The 15,396-nt window shown below is 39.5% G+C and overlaps 1 protein-coding gene across 5 annotated transcripts in view; it reads left to right on the plus strand.

The window, feature by feature from the left end:
* Positions 1–6: 6 nt before the first annotated feature.
* The window catches only part of Jade3 (jade family PHD finger 3), a 138,147-nt gene continuing 122,757 nt past the window's right edge, over positions 7–15,396 (plus strand). For 2 of the 5 annotated variants that reach the window (XM_048796502.1, XM_048796505.1), the window contains exons 1-2: positions 7–151; positions 12,341–12,422. The gene's annotated coding sequence lies outside the window, so the exon portion shown is untranslated. Of the gene's footprint in view, positions 152–6,044; positions 7,532–12,340; positions 12,423–15,396 lie in introns of those variants that run through there. The other 3 variants (XM_048796501.1, XM_048796504.1, XM_048796506.1) reach the window with 2 other exon arrangements.

Here is a 15,396-nt window from a genome sequence, read left to right on the forward strand (position 1 = left end):
CGCGGAGTGGGAAGCGGGCGGCGCGGAGCGCAGTGTCCCTGCTCTCCGTGTCCCGGCACGGCCTCGCTGAGCTCTAGATCGCTCTGGCTTTACATAGCGGTCGCCTCTGGCGTCCTCAGAGCTTTCGGGCCAAGAACGTGTGTGGGCTGAGGTAAAGTGCCTGGTGGCCTCTTTACTGGTCAGGGCAATGCCTGGTGGCCCAGGCTGGGGGCGGGGGCGGACACGCGAGCTCGGTATAGCTCCCGGCTACACCGGGAAAGAATTGAGCGCCATAACTGTTGCGGCTGTTCCCTCCGGTGCCCCCTCTTGGCGTCCCCTCCCACCCTGTCCTCTGCATGGTATCGGGGCTCAAGGGGGCAGACTCGTGGCGGGAGGGCTTGCTCTGTCGGCCGCCCAGGGTCGGATGCTCTGGAGAGCGAGGGCGCGTCCCGGCCGTTTCAGCACCGGGGGGCGGGAAGAACTGAGTGCATGGAGAGGGAAGGATTGAGGTGCGGGGAGCGGCCAGGCACCTCAGGGAGTCTGGGTGCCAACCGAGCGGGAGCGTGGGCTCCCTGGCCGGCGAACTTTCCCTTCTTCAGTCATTGTTCGGACGCTGCGAGTCCGCAGCTGCCGAGCGCTCAGCGGTCCCGGGGGTGGGAAAATCAATTGTAAGGGCTTTGCAAGTTACGGGGAAATTTTCCCACCGCCGGGTAAGGCAGAGTTGTTAACTTTTTTGCCCAGTTCTCGAGTTCGTTTTATCCCCTCTTCTGTAGGGACCAGAGTTCTATTCTTTTCTTTCTCCTGCAATCTTTTTCTCCCACTTTTTAGAACAGAGCCGTTGCTTCCAGTTAAGTCTGGCTTTAAATTGCACAGGGCAACCTGTGTTTAATATTTGAGAAGGAAAGGGGGGCGGGATCTCTAGTGAGTGAATGTAAGTGATGGTATGTGGAGGCATGTTTAAAAGTTTATATCGCTGTGCAGGTCTGGGACGAATGTAGCTCCTAGGTATTTGTCAAGAAACTTGTTTGGCCGCTCCTTTGGCTTTCTGAGTTGCCAGGAAATCGGTGGCCTCAGATGTGCTCGAGGACTTTAATTTTCCCCCCCTACTCCTGTTAGATGCGTACATCTGTAAAGCTGAGAATGAGATCCCCGCTCCCCCCTCCCCTTCACGGTCTGATTGTATAAAAAATCAAAACCGTGTTGACAGTGATTCCAATGGCCTGGAGGGGAAGGCGACCTCATTCCCTGTATTCAGTCTGATAAAGATAACTGCTTCTCTCTAAAGCAGGGGGGAAAAATTTAGGGAAAAACTGGTTGCACAACATTGTCGTTCAGTTTAAGCAAACCAGAATCAACTTTCCCAGAGTAGTTCACCTCTTAAATACCTTCCCTGCAGCCACTTCTCATCCGCCTGGGGGTTGGGGGATGGGGGGCAGATGAGAACAGAGTCGGCTGAACAAAGCGCATTTTTAGTTTAATATTTTCATATCTGGAGATAACCGGGAATGCGGGTTCCAGCCTTCCTAACCTTCTAGCAGGATAGTTCTTGTGCTTTTATAGCATCGTGTGATTGAAAATAGATTTTTCTTATTTTGCCTAGGAGTATTCTACCTCCATAACATACCATTTTCTCTTTCATTTAAAGTGAATTTTGTTCTGGAGTGGTGGCACACCTTGTAACCCCAGCGACTCAGGAGTTCGAGGCCAGCCTTAGCAACTTAGCAAGGCCCTCAGCAACTTAGTGAGACCCTTTTTATTTTGAGACAGTCTCACTAAGTTGCTGAAGTTGGCTTTGAAGTTGTGATCCTTCCTGCTTCATCCTCCTAACCCCCTGGGATTACAGACATTATATACCCAGCTCTTTAATAAGGTTTATCTTTTCTTTCTTGTGTTCCACCAATTTTTAACAACCCATTTCTCTTCTAAACTACATAAAGCCATCTCTTCTTTATTACTTCCCTGGAACTAAGCAAGCATCTTGTTGGGGGAAAGAGTTGCGGGAAGAGTCAGGAAGCATCATGCATCAGGTGTTTTTGAAGATATGCTCTCTTTAACAAGCCTTGATCAGGGGTGCAGAGAATCAGAGTAAAAATGACGTTGAGGGGGCTTGGGTTGTGGCTCAGTGGTAGAACGCTCCCTTAGCATGCGAGGCCCTGGGTTCAATCCTCAGCACCACATAAAAATAAATAAACAAAATAAAGGTATTGTGTCTAACTACAGCTAAAAAATAAATATTTTTAAAAATGAGATTGAACATTACCATGGTGCATAATGTATCTACCTTCTCATGGAGCTTGTACAACACAGGAGCTAAGAAAAATAGAAGTCACATGCTAACTTACATTTGAGAAAATCTTGGGCTGAAGATGTGTCTCAGCGATAGAGCACTTGCCTAGTGTATACAAGGCCTTGGGTTTGATCTCTAGCACTGCAAAGTAATGAAGAAGAAAAAAAGAAAACCTCTCATTGGGAATAATTTGCTATGAACTTTATTTACATTATTTTGTAGGTGAGAGGTGGGTGTTTGGTGATCCATATCTGACACTGTCCTGGCAATTTCTTTTCTTCTTCTGGTGCTGAGAACTGAACTCTGGGCCCAGTGCATGCTAGGCAAGCACTCTACTATTGAGCTTCATCCCCAGCCCTGGAACTCTCCTGAAACTGGGACACAGGAATGGCTCACAAGTTTCTGTTGTTCCAGTTACAGTATCTGAGAAAGCTAAAGCATTCTGGTTTGTAGGTTGGGAAGGATCTGGCATGAGTGGTTAGAAGTTTTGAATTAGATGTTGCTGTCAAGTGGTCATTACAGAGCTAGTAATACTGCTTTGAGTTTTCTGTTTTCTACAATCTTTGTGAATTCCCCATGGTTATTTTTGCTTCCTCCCTATAGGTCTTTCCATAGACAGTAACAACAAAGCTCTTGCCACTGTCTCTGTGCTTATGTTGGGCAAGAAAGAAGGGTCCTGAGAAAAAACATGCCTGATCCCTTAGCTAGGCTTGGGAAAAGGAAGGTAAGAACTCAGAGGGCTGTCCCTCTGAGGATGATGACAGGCCCCTGAGGGTCCTGGGGGGTTCTAGTATGCCTTAAAGAAAATAATTGGCCTGGTATGGGGAAATTGTACTGGGGTTTTGACCAATAGGAAACACCTGTGAGTTCATAAATACTTGAAAGTAGCAATAATTTAATCTCTGTTCCAACCCAGAAGTCATGGTTATGCCCTGCTACTCAAGGAACTCCTTTCTCTTGATACTGCCTGATAGACATGAGACTGGAATGTGTTTTTGAAACAGTTAATAAGAGAATATGGCACCAGCATGGCCAATACACTGGACCTTGTGTGCTGGAATTTCCTGGGAAATTTATTAATATTATCCTTTTTTAGATTTTAAAAACAATTTTTGATAAAACATTATAATTACAAAAATGTTGCAAGATTGGTACAAAAAACTTACTGTATTCCCTTTACCCAAGGTCACCCGTTATCAGCAGTTGATTTTATTTGCTTTGTCAATTGCTGTTTCTTTTCCCCAATCATTTGAGAGTAACCATTGAGAGACTGGTACTTGTCAAGGCCATCCTATTGTGAAGTGTCTCAGATGCAAACACCAGGTATAGCAGAGTATTGGTATTGGGGCAGGGCCCTAGAGCTATGAAGTACACATTTGTAAATCATGTGGAATCTCTGGTGCTAGATATAGAAATCATTATCGGTTGTAAAAGTGTTTAAGATTAAACCCCCCTTTTCTCACCATTTTTATCAAGTTTCTTCCTAACTATGCCAAATTTTAATATTGTTGTGAAAATTTACTCCTCAACTTTGCAGTCATAATATATTCTCTAACAATTTAATTTAATTCATTCAACAAACAAGTATTGGGTGCATTCTATTTGCTAGGGGTAAAAGAGGTGAAAAATATTCTTCCTCTTAAGAGCTCAGTATCCAATGGAAAGAAAGTAAGGAATCTTCTCATAGTTAGGGAGAGGAGTGTTCTACTGAAGGGGTTCCTAAGGGTGCTGGGAATACCAGCGTGTTTAAGGATCTGAAGAGTCGATATCTGGGAGTCATTTGAATGGACATGAATATGAAGATATGTCTTCATTGAGGCCCACTGCTCTTAGATGATGAGGTTCATGTGTTTTGGAAGCCTTTGGTGTCATCCATCCATCCCAGGCTGTGGCCTCAGGCCAACTTGGAATGGAATCCTTGTTCTACCTTTGATCTTGACTAGTTATTTAACTTTGCCTTAGTTTCTTCATCTTCTAAACCACATCTCTGAATTTAACATTGCCTTAGTTTCTTCGTCTGCTAAACCACATCTCTGAATTTAACATTGCCTTAGTTTCTTCGTCTGCTAAACCGCATCTCTGAAGGTGGTAGTGAGAATTAATTGAGGTAATAGATGCTCCATAAACATTCATCTCATCTTCCCTTTAAAAATGGCATATGTGGGGGAAATCGCATGAAAAATATTAGGCATTAAGGTGGGATCCAAGAGAGTGTTTCTATTTTTTCAACAAATAAATGTTTTAATTGCTATTGTACTAGGTGAAATGATGGAGATTATTGTATGGGATAATAACAGCAGCAGCAATGATTTGTTAATCATTTCCTTTGTGCTAATCACATAGGTTATGTCACTGAGGTGTGAGGCTTAGAAAGGTGAAGCAGAGATACTTTGTCCAAGGTCACACAGTAAGAAAGAGGTAGAATTCCTCTGTGAGGCACACTAACAAGGTGTCCTTGGAGCCTCAAGAATGAGCAGGGGGGCTGAGGTTGTGACTCAGAGGTAGAGCACTTGCCTTGCATGTGTGGGGCACTGGGTTTGATCCTCATCACCACATAAATAAATAAAATAAAGGTATTCTGTCCATCTACAACTAAATATTGAAGAAGAAAAAAAAGAATGATCAGGAATAAGCAAGGTAAAAGGTAGAGAGAAGGAATTGCTAGGCAAATGGAATAGCAAGTGTTGTGAGGACACGCAGGTGGGAAAGAGACATGGAAAGGACCCAGAGAGGTTTGGCTAGGACCTAGAGAAAGAGATGAGATAGGCAAGGGAAGATTGACAGGGCCTTATGGGACCTCATTATGAAGCTGTGTTTTATTCCAAGGACAATGGGAGGCTGCTGAAGATGTTTTTCACTTTTTTTTAAACCACATGATATGTGTGTGTTTAATCCAGAAAAGCATGTGGTGAGACCTAAACAAAAATGGTTTAAGTAATTCATTTCTTTGGTGTCGCACCTTGTGAGCCAATGGAGGCAAAGTTTCTGGCCCAAATGTGTAGGTTGTAAGAAGTTTTTGTTTGTTTATTTTTAGTACAAGTGATTTAACCCAGAGGTGCTTTACCACTGAGCCAAATTCAGACCCCTTTTTTATTTTTAATTTTTGAGACAGGGTCTCACTGAATTGCCGAGGGCCTCACTAAGTTGCTGAGGCTGGCTTCCAAATTGCGATCCTCCTCCTTTAGTCTCCCAAGTCTCTGGGATTACAGGCATGCACTGCCACACCTAGCTTAAATTTTTTTTAGTGTCCACCATGGACATGGCTAAAATGCTGTGTTTTTAGAAGAAGCTGGTCCTTCTGTATGCTTCTAGAAAGAGGTTTAATTAGGCTTATATAGCAGATGCTTTTTAGGCTACATTAAGGGAGTTTTTTCAGCTTTCACTAAGCCCCTGTCAAATGGGTTAAAAAAATGTAATTGGGAGAAAAAGGAATTCCTGGAAACCTGAGTTGTTGTTCAGTGTTAGAAATGAAACCGTCAAGTATAAGACTTTGGTTTAAATATATCATGATAAAGATACTTCAGTGACTAAATGGAAATTTGTCATGTTTTTTGTTTTTTGTATGTGTGCCATCTGTGATGGCAGACAGCACATTTGTGAGAATCTGGGAAGACTTAAGCATTTTTTCAATACTTACATATTTATTTATTCTCATCCAGGTACTAGAGTTTTTTGTTTTGTTTTCTTTTTGTGGTACTAGGGATTGAACCCAGAAGTGCTTTACCACTGAGTTAAATTCCCAGTCCTTTTTATTTTTATTTTTTTATTTTGAAACAGGTTCTTGGAAAGTTGGTAGGCCAACCTTGAACTTGCAATTTTCCTGTCTCATCCCGAGTCACTGGGTTTGCACCCAGCCCAGATACTGGAGGTTTTTGTATTTGAAACTATTTCTCAGGTATAGAGTAAACTGCATGGCAGAAATACCAGTGTTCTCTTCCCCTTGCCATATGTACTGAGCCACAAACATATTTCCTTTTTTTTTTTTTTTTGTACCAGGAATTGAACCCCAGGGGTGCTTAAACCAATGAGCAATATCCCTATCCTTTTTTAATTTTTTTTTTTTTTTACTTTGAGACAACAAACAAATTTACTTTTAGCTTTTTAGGTGAAGAGGGTGGTTAGTTGGTGGCTGGATGATCTAGAATGGCTTTGCTCACACATCTGATGGTTAGAAGGCTGGTTGGTCTCAGTAGGAGTTCCTAAACTAGAGTTACTTATCTCTGCTCCACTTGGTCTCCTCTAGCTGGTTTGTTAACATTGCTAGTCTCAAAGAGTAGCAAGTGAGAGCAAGCACCAGTATACAAGTACTTTTCAAGTGTCTGCTTTTGTCAAGTTTGCCATTGTTCCATCAGCTAAAGCACACAAGTGCTTCCCTGGCCAAGCCCAGAGTCATTGCAGGAGGGGACCATTCAAAGGTAGGGATACAAGAAGATGCATAAAAACCTGGGGCCAGTATTACAGTAATGAATAATAATTAATAATGTTAGATCTCAACTTTTGATAAATCTTATTAAGTACCCATTTCTGAATTTTAGTGATTTCTAGCAACTAAGTAATATGATCGTGCCATTAGTAACACATTCTCTTCTACCAAGCATGAAGCAGAGTGATAGTTTTTCTAGGAGAATGCCAAAGGGAGACAGTGTGGTTTTCTTTTGTTTTTGTTTTTTGACAGTGTGATATTGAACATAAATATTCTTTTTTAAAATTTTTTTTTTACATTTTGATGGTCCTTTATTTTATTCATTTATTTATATGTGGCGCTGAGAATTGAAACCAGTGCCTTACACATGGTAGGCAAGCACTCTACCACTGAGCCACAACCCTACCCCCGAACATAAATATTCTTATATGAGTGGCTAAACTGCTCACTAATCTTGTGTAGCTATTATCAAAGGAACCTCTGGGTTTCCTCAACCCCCATTCAACCTTTATCACAAAAATCCTAGTGTAATAAAGTAGATTTTGTAGTTAAGAAAAAAGATGTACAATTTGGGAATCAACTACCAACTAAGAGATGAGAGAAAACATTTTCAAACTCTCTTTGAAACCTTTATGTATTTTAGAATTTTTTATCTAAGAAATCCTTCTTTGGGCATTGTAATAACAACAAAGGAATCTCTGTAGATATGTTGTATTTGGTCAAGATTTTAAAATTTTCTCGTGGTTGCAGTGAAGAATCCAGCATTGTACTGTGAAGTCAGTGGCCAGGAACCACCAATTTGGGGCATCAGCTTTTGACCTTTGCTCATGAAGATCTCAGAGGTAACATTCTTCACATAACTAACATAGACTTTACAACAGCTGGAGGCCTGAAATGTATTACATAAAGATGCAATTGAATCCTACAAAGGACATGTAGGAAAGTTGAATACAAGGCTCATTTTATGCAGCTTAGAGGTGTACATTCTTCCAGAAAATTACCTGGTGATAGAATCTTAGCTTTTCTATTTCCTCCTAGGATAAAAATTAAAAATTAAAAATCCCTGACATTTTAAAAGTCAGTGACTTGGAAAGAGCCATCAAAATTTATAAACATGAATATCATTTGACCCAGCAAATACCTGTAGAAATTTATTCAACAGATACTTCCATATTAATTGAAATATTGCTTATAATAGCAATATTGCTTGTAATACCCCAGTGGAGTATCACACTGATATTGCATGATCTCCTGGAGTACAGAGTGAGAAAAAGCAAGAAACAGTATGTATTGTAGGCCACATTTATGTGAAATAAATAATGAATGAGGGCAATAATATATATTTTTAATTTTTATTATTTATTTATTTATTTGTGGTGTTGGGGATTGAACCCAGGGCCTTGTGCATGTGAGGCAAGCGCTCTGCCAACTGAACTAACTGAGCTATATCTCCAGCCCATACATTTTTAAATATATAGACAAATTTTTTTCTGGAAGAGCATTCAAGACACTGATGATTTGGGGGCATGCATGGCCAGGGAGTGGATGGTACATAAACTTTTATGCATACCTTTTGAATTTTAAGCTATGTGGATATATTTCCCTATTTGAAAAATTAATATTTTTTGGTACCTGGGATTGAACCCAGAGGCATTCAACTACTGAGCCACATCCCTAGCCCTTTTTTTTTTTTTTTAAATATTTATTTATTTATTTTTTAGTTTTCGGCGGACACAACATCTTTGTATGTGGTGCTGAGGATCGAACCCGGGCCACACGCATGCCAGGCGAGCGCGCTACCGCTTGAGCCATATCCCCAGCCCCCTAGCCCTTTTTTTATATTTTATTTTTAGACAGGGTCTTGCTAAGTTGCTTAGGGCCTCACGAAATTACTAAGACTAGCTTTGAATTTGCTATCCTCCTACCTCAGCCTCCTGAGCCACTAGGATAACAAGCATACACCACTGTGTTTGGCTAAATGGTTTTGTTTTTTCATTGTTGTTGGGTTTGTTTTTGATTTTTTTTTTTTTTTTTTTTTGGTTCTGAGCCATATCCCCTTTTTATTTTTTTATTTTGAGACAGGTTCTCTCACTAGTTGCTTAGGGCCTTGCTAAATTGCTGAGGTTAACTTTGAACTTGTAATCCTCCTATCTCAGCCTCCTGAGCCGCTGGAATTACAGTCACACACCACCATGCCCAGCTAAATATTTTTTTAAATAGCATATGGTATTGACAATGTGAATTTGCATGGACTCCTTCCAAAATTGACTGGGTCAGAGCTATTCCTGCACAAAAAATATTTCCATCCCCCCCACCAGAAATGCCTCATAGAGATATACTTCTGATTTTTTGTTTTTTTTTTTGTTTTGTATTTTGGTGTTACTGGGGATTGAAATCTGGGCTTTGTTCATGCTAGGCAAGTGCTTTACTACTTAACCATAACTCAAGTCCTAACACACTATCTTAATTACTATAGCTTTATAGTCTTTAAATCAAGTAATATCAGTATTCGGGCTTTCTTTTTCTTTTTCAGAATTATAGTAGTGAGAGAGAACCACTTGTTCCATTCTTAGAAAGCCTTCCATCCTTCATCATTAAGTATAATGTTGGCTGTTGAGATTTTTTTTTTGTTGTTTTGGTTTGGTAAAGAAAACAGTTAACCTAGTAGGCTAGGCTTGAGGCTGCTAACTTTACAAGGCCTGCTTGCAAGATAGTCCTTTGATGAGTACATGGAAAATTAGTTTTTCTAACATTTTAAAATAAAAGGTTATATTCTACATTAATTTATTCTCTTTTTTAGTTGTAGACAGTCACAATACCTTTATTTTTTTTAATGTGGTGCTGAGGATCGAACCCAGTGCCTCACACATGCAAGGCAAATGCTCTACCAATTCAGCTATAACCCCAGCCCCCATTTATTATTTTTTCCGTGCTCATTAATTTTGTTCATGCCAGTTTCCCATCTTGCCTGATGAATTTCCATCAGCATTTCTTTTAGAGCAGGTCTGAAGGCAGTAAATTATGTTTTTGTTTGTATGAGAAAGTTTTCATTTTTCTTCACTTTGGAGGACATTTTGTAGGATATAGAGTTCTATGTTGGCAAGTTTTTCCCCACCTTTGAACATATTACTCCATTATTGCATGGTTTTTCATGAGAAGTCTGCTATAATTCTGAATCCTTGTTTCTTTCTAACTAATGTGTCTTTTTTTTCCTCTGGCTACCTTTAAGAATTTCTTTTTGTCTTTGATTTTCAGCAGCTTGAATATGATATGCCTAGGTGGCTTTAAAAACTTATTTTCATATTTATCCTACTTGGCACTCTGAACTTCTTAAACATCTGGTTTCTTATCTGTCACTAATTTTGCAAAGTTCTTAGCCATTGATTTCTCCAATAATTCTCCTGTCCTGTTGTTTTCCTCCTTCTATGATTCCAATTACAGATTTGTTCTTGTCCCATAGTTCTTCAATGCTGTTTATTTTTTCACTCTTGTCTCTTTTTGTTCTAATTTTTATTGACCTGATCTTGGCTGTACACTTGAGCCCATTATATATATGTGTGTGTGTGTATGTGTGTGTGTGTGTGTATAATTTTTTAGTTGTAGTTGGATACAATACATTTATTTATTTATTTATTTATGTGGTGCTGAGGATGGAACCCAGCACCTTGCACGTGCTAGGCGAGTGCTCTACCACTAGGCCACAACCCCAGTCCCCCATTTTTTAACTCTATATTTTATTTCTAGTATTTCCATTTGATCTTTGTTATAAGTTTGCTAAAATTATCTGTCTGGTCTTAACATATCATACTTTTTATTTTTGGTACCAAGGATCAGGGATTGAACTCGGGGACACATCCTCAGCCTTTTTATTTTTTAATTTGAGATAGGGTCTCACCAATTTTCTTCAGGTCTCACTAAGTTTCTGAGGCTGGCCTTGAACTTAGGATCCTCCTGCCTTAACCTCCCGAGTTGCTGGGATTACAGGCATATGCCACTGCACCTGGCTTTGCTTTTTCCATTAAAGTCTTTAATATATAAACATAATTCTTTTAAATTTCTTTTTTTTAAAGAGAGAGAGAGAGAGAATTTTAATATTTATTTTTAATTTTTGGCGGACACAACATCTTTGTATGTGGATCGAACCTGGGCCGCACGCATGCCAGGCGAGCGCGCTACCGCTTGAGCCAAATCCCCAGCCCCAATTCTTTTAAATTTCATTTCCAGTAGTCCCAAATATCTGCATCATGCTGAGTTTGTATCTGATGATTGTTTTGTCACTTGGAGTATTTTTTATCCTTTTATTATGCTTTTTTTTATAAACATACTAAAAGCTAACCATAGGCAGGAGATGCTGAGGTAAATGTTCTATATGTTTGGAGAAGAACATGGGTTCCTTTTACCTAGGCCTTTAGTGTGAAGATTTGTGTTAATGTAGTCAGAAATTGGCCTTTTTTCAATGTTTATTTTTGCTATGGGCACCAGAGATTTCCAGTACCTCTAGTGATAACTTCATTTTGACTCTTTCGTGGCTTTGGGTTTTTCCTTTGTGCTACATCATAAGAGCTACCTTATACAACTCACCCAATCGTGTTCTGCTATTCTTATCCAGGTAGCTGATTTGCCAAGTGGTGATTGGTAGGGGAGGAAAGAGTTCTCTGATGATCTGATTAAGCCTGATACTTAGGCAAAACCTGGGTCTTACAAGATTTCTTATTCTTCCTCCAGAGATGAAGAAGCTTTTTTTTCTTTTTCCCCTGGTTCCTTTCCCCCAAGCTGCAGTGGGTATCCACCAGTGTTCTTAAGCTATAGGTCTTAAAGCCCTTCCCCTGAGGATTAAGCCTTTGGTTCTGTGCTAGAGATAAAGAAAAAGGGGTTCATTGGATTTCTCAGTGGGTGCTGATTTCCTCAGCCCACCAGTACTACCATGAGAGCTTTCTGTAAGAATTTTCACTTATCCTCACTGTGAGAGCCTGGCACAATTCCTGAGGAAAAGCTCACAAGAAGGTGGAAACCTCCCTTTGTGGAACTCAGGAGCTTCATACTCTGGCCTCTAGTAATTTGTCAGAATTTCTAGTTTAATATTTACAGGCTTGTATGCTCGAATCTGTCTCCTTTCAGGCCCCTGTCTCTCCAGATACCAGGATAGTGGTTTGTTCTGTGACCTTAGTTCTCTGATAGTTCCAAGGAAAGTAGTTCCCTTCTAGTTTGTCTAGTTTCTTTCTTGTTGTAAGGGAGAAAATGTTGGCTTTCCAGGGCTTTACATGTCTGACCTGAAATCTGAGTCCTAAAATTTTCAACTGCATTACTGTCTAATGTAGTGTATGACACACAGAAACTCAATACAGATTAGTTTTTTTTCCTTTTTTACTCTTTTTCTTGCCCTGTTGAATTTTGTGGTTTTATGGCTTAGGGAGCCAGTAATAATTGATTTTGGTTTGGGTTCTACCTGTTTTAGGCTTTAAAACCTCCACACCACTGGCATTATGTTGTGTTTGTCTTGCTGTCTTCCAAATTTCTGTGTCTGCCATTGTAATTATTGAGCATGTCATTAGCACTTAGTAATTTCCTCATTCAAAATTAAAGCATGATTTAGTCTGTCTAGATTATAAGTTTTGTTAGTGATCATTTGTCATTTTTCTCCATATTACCAGGTACAATACAGTTCAGCAAACATTGGTTGAATGCCCCCTATGAGCAAGACATTAGGTTTGAGTAGAATACGAGCCTGACGTGGTAAGTAGAGTAACTAAGACTTCCAAGGACAATGGAAGGCCTGTGGAAGGAAAGATGTTGCAATTTGCAAAATATCACCATTTCAATCTATAAGGATTTAAAAATCCTTTTAATTATTCTATTTTAAATTATACTAATGATACATGAATGCATTCTACTAAAAATTTTAAAATTATAGTAAGAACCATGGATGTTCTTGACATCCTCATTCTTTCACATAACTCCTCCCTAGGATTAATGTTGTACTTATATTTGTTTTACTATACAAATTGCTATATGAAATATCATACCATCTAACAATTTAGTAAAATAATTTTATTTTTAAGGAAATAAACATCCAAATTTATTTAACTTTTGGGGAATGTTTATTTATTTAAAGAGATGACTCTTGACATTTAATTTGAGTTGTGATTTGATAATGATGTTTTGTTTCTTATCATAGTGTACCTATTTTAATTTAATACCCTATATAGGTGGAATTGTTATAGTAAATACATAAATTAATATTGACTTAAAAGAAAATGACCTATTGACTTTTTAAAAAAATATACAGTAAATTGGAATTTTGTGGTTCTGTGTTTTTTAACACATAGATAGATCAGAGTAGCCATCACTACAATCAATGTACAGACAGTTCCATTACCCCCATTACTACCCTTTGTGCTAGTTCTTTATTTTTTTGCCTTTTGGTACCGGGGATTGAACCCAGGGCTACTTAACCACTAGCCTAGGGCATCACTGCTAAGGCTGGCTTTGAACTCAAGATCCTCTTAAGCCAATTGGGACTACAGGCATGTGCCACCACACTTGGCTTGTGCTAATTCTTTAGTCACAGTCTTTTCCCACTTCAACTGTTTCCTTATGGCTTCTTCTCTGCACCACTGACATTCCAACATTTACATTCACCTGAAACCTTTCTTCACAACAGAAACATCCTTCCCTCTTTGTCCCACCAATCCTGCCTGTGCCAGTTCTTCAGTTCTGCAAATTCTATTTCAGCAAGAGACCCTCCCTTCCCCTGTCCCAAACACCACTGTTTTGGGCTCCATCCTTTACTCCATATTCCTCCATTAAATCCTGTCCTTTCTTTACTTTTGGTGCTTACGGGTTGAACCCAGGAATGGTTTACCACTGAACTGTATCTCCAGATTTTTGTATTTTTTTTTTATTTTGAGACAGGAACTTGCCAAGTTGCCAAGGCTGGCCTCAAACTTGGAATCCTCTTGCCTCAGCCTCACAAGTTGCTAGGATTACAGGCATGCATCGCCATGTCCAGCAAATCCTGTCTTATCTATTCACTTTGATACCTAATGCCATATTTCCTTACTCTGAGCAATTTCATACACAAATGATTTGCAGTTATATGACTAAAGTGCCACTTGCAGAGTTGTAAGAACCCTCAAGTTCTCTACATCTTATCTCCCACAAATACATGAAGGAGAATTGCTGCATACTATTCAATTAATGAGCAAACATTACAAAACTGAACTGATAAGAAAAGAAGGATGTATAGGTTCCTCGTTGCACATACTGGATTTGATCCACTGCCTACTATTTAATTAACAAACCAAACAATATTTTTTATGTTGTGTGAAAAATTACATGTAATGTGTTCTAATGGCCACATAAGTCCTATGGGGAGAAAAACAGTTGGAAAAGAAATATGCATTTGGCAGACTGTCAAAAAGAAAACTATTGCTTTGCCATGTTGCCACTGTGAAAAATATAGCTATATGGTCTACCTGAGCAGTGTGACTTCACAGTAGATTGCAAGCAACTTTACCCTGGCTCCATCATGGTTTCTAGCTTTCCCAATGTGATTCCTTATCCACTTAAAATGTTAAAGAACATCAGGAATTTTGTTTTTTCAAATATAGACAACCTTTGACTGTAAACAACAATATCCTGCTTGTCTCATCTTACACAGGAGAGGTAGGAATGTGTTTATCCATGTTATAAGCCCAAATTTAGCTCTTTCTAAGATAACTAACTTAAATCTAGAAGAAACTTTTCATGATACTAAATAAATGAACCTATAGGGCTCCAGTTCTGTTCTTTAGTCCCTTAAGGAAAATCCATGTAGGTACTTGCCTTTAGGAAGACTGTCTAGCAGTGATCTCAGTACCACCACACTCCAGTTATAATTCAACTTCCTTTCATACTATTGTCCATAAAGATGCAGTCTCTAAAGTCCTCTCCTCTTCCTTATACTCCTATTACCACCCCTGCCACTAGCTACCACCAAACTCTAACTGCTCACTGCACATTACGGTAGTATCCCTACTTCTGAGAGCCTGGTAGTGAAAGTCCCCACACACCCAATTATAATCTTTCTACCATCATTACCTATTATTTCTCAAATCCTCTTTTCCACTCACTCCATCCAAATGTGCATTCTCTAAAGTCTAAACATATCATGAGTCATCATGCTCCTCTGTACCACCTCTGTCTAGTGTTCTCCACATTCCTCTGGGTTTGTTCCATCCTGGATGTTCCTCAAAAGCTCATCTTTTTCACCTCAGTGATTCCAAACACCCCTGAAGCTCCACAGTACGAAATTTACTCAATACTCATTTACCCAAATGGGATGGTGTGATAAGAGTAATGTTGTTTGTAATTGGCCACAATGTTGTTTAATTTTTGTAGCACAACTTTTTGCAGTGTGACTTTGCAGCTCCTATCAAGAGATGGAGATGGGCATGGTGGCGCATGCCTGTAATCCCAGTGGCTTGGGAGGCTAAGGCAAGAGGATTGCGAGTTCCAAGCCAGCCTCAGCAACTTAGTGAGGTGCTAAGAAACTCAGTGAGCCCCTGTCTCTAAATAAAATACAAAAAAATGGCTGGGAGCTGGGGTTGTAGCTCAGTGGTAGAGCACTTGCCTAGCATGTGGGAGGCACTGGGTTCGATCCTCAGCACTGCATATAAATAAATAAATAAAGATCCATCAACAATGGATAAAAATATTTTTTAAAAAG

The sequence above is a fragment of the Marmota marmota genome, unplaced genomic scaffold (genome assembly GCF_001458135.2).
Source record: "Marmota marmota marmota unplaced genomic scaffold, marMar, whole genome shotgun sequence".
Taxonomy (NCBI): Eukaryota; Metazoa; Chordata; class Mammalia; order Rodentia; family Sciuridae; genus Marmota; species Marmota marmota.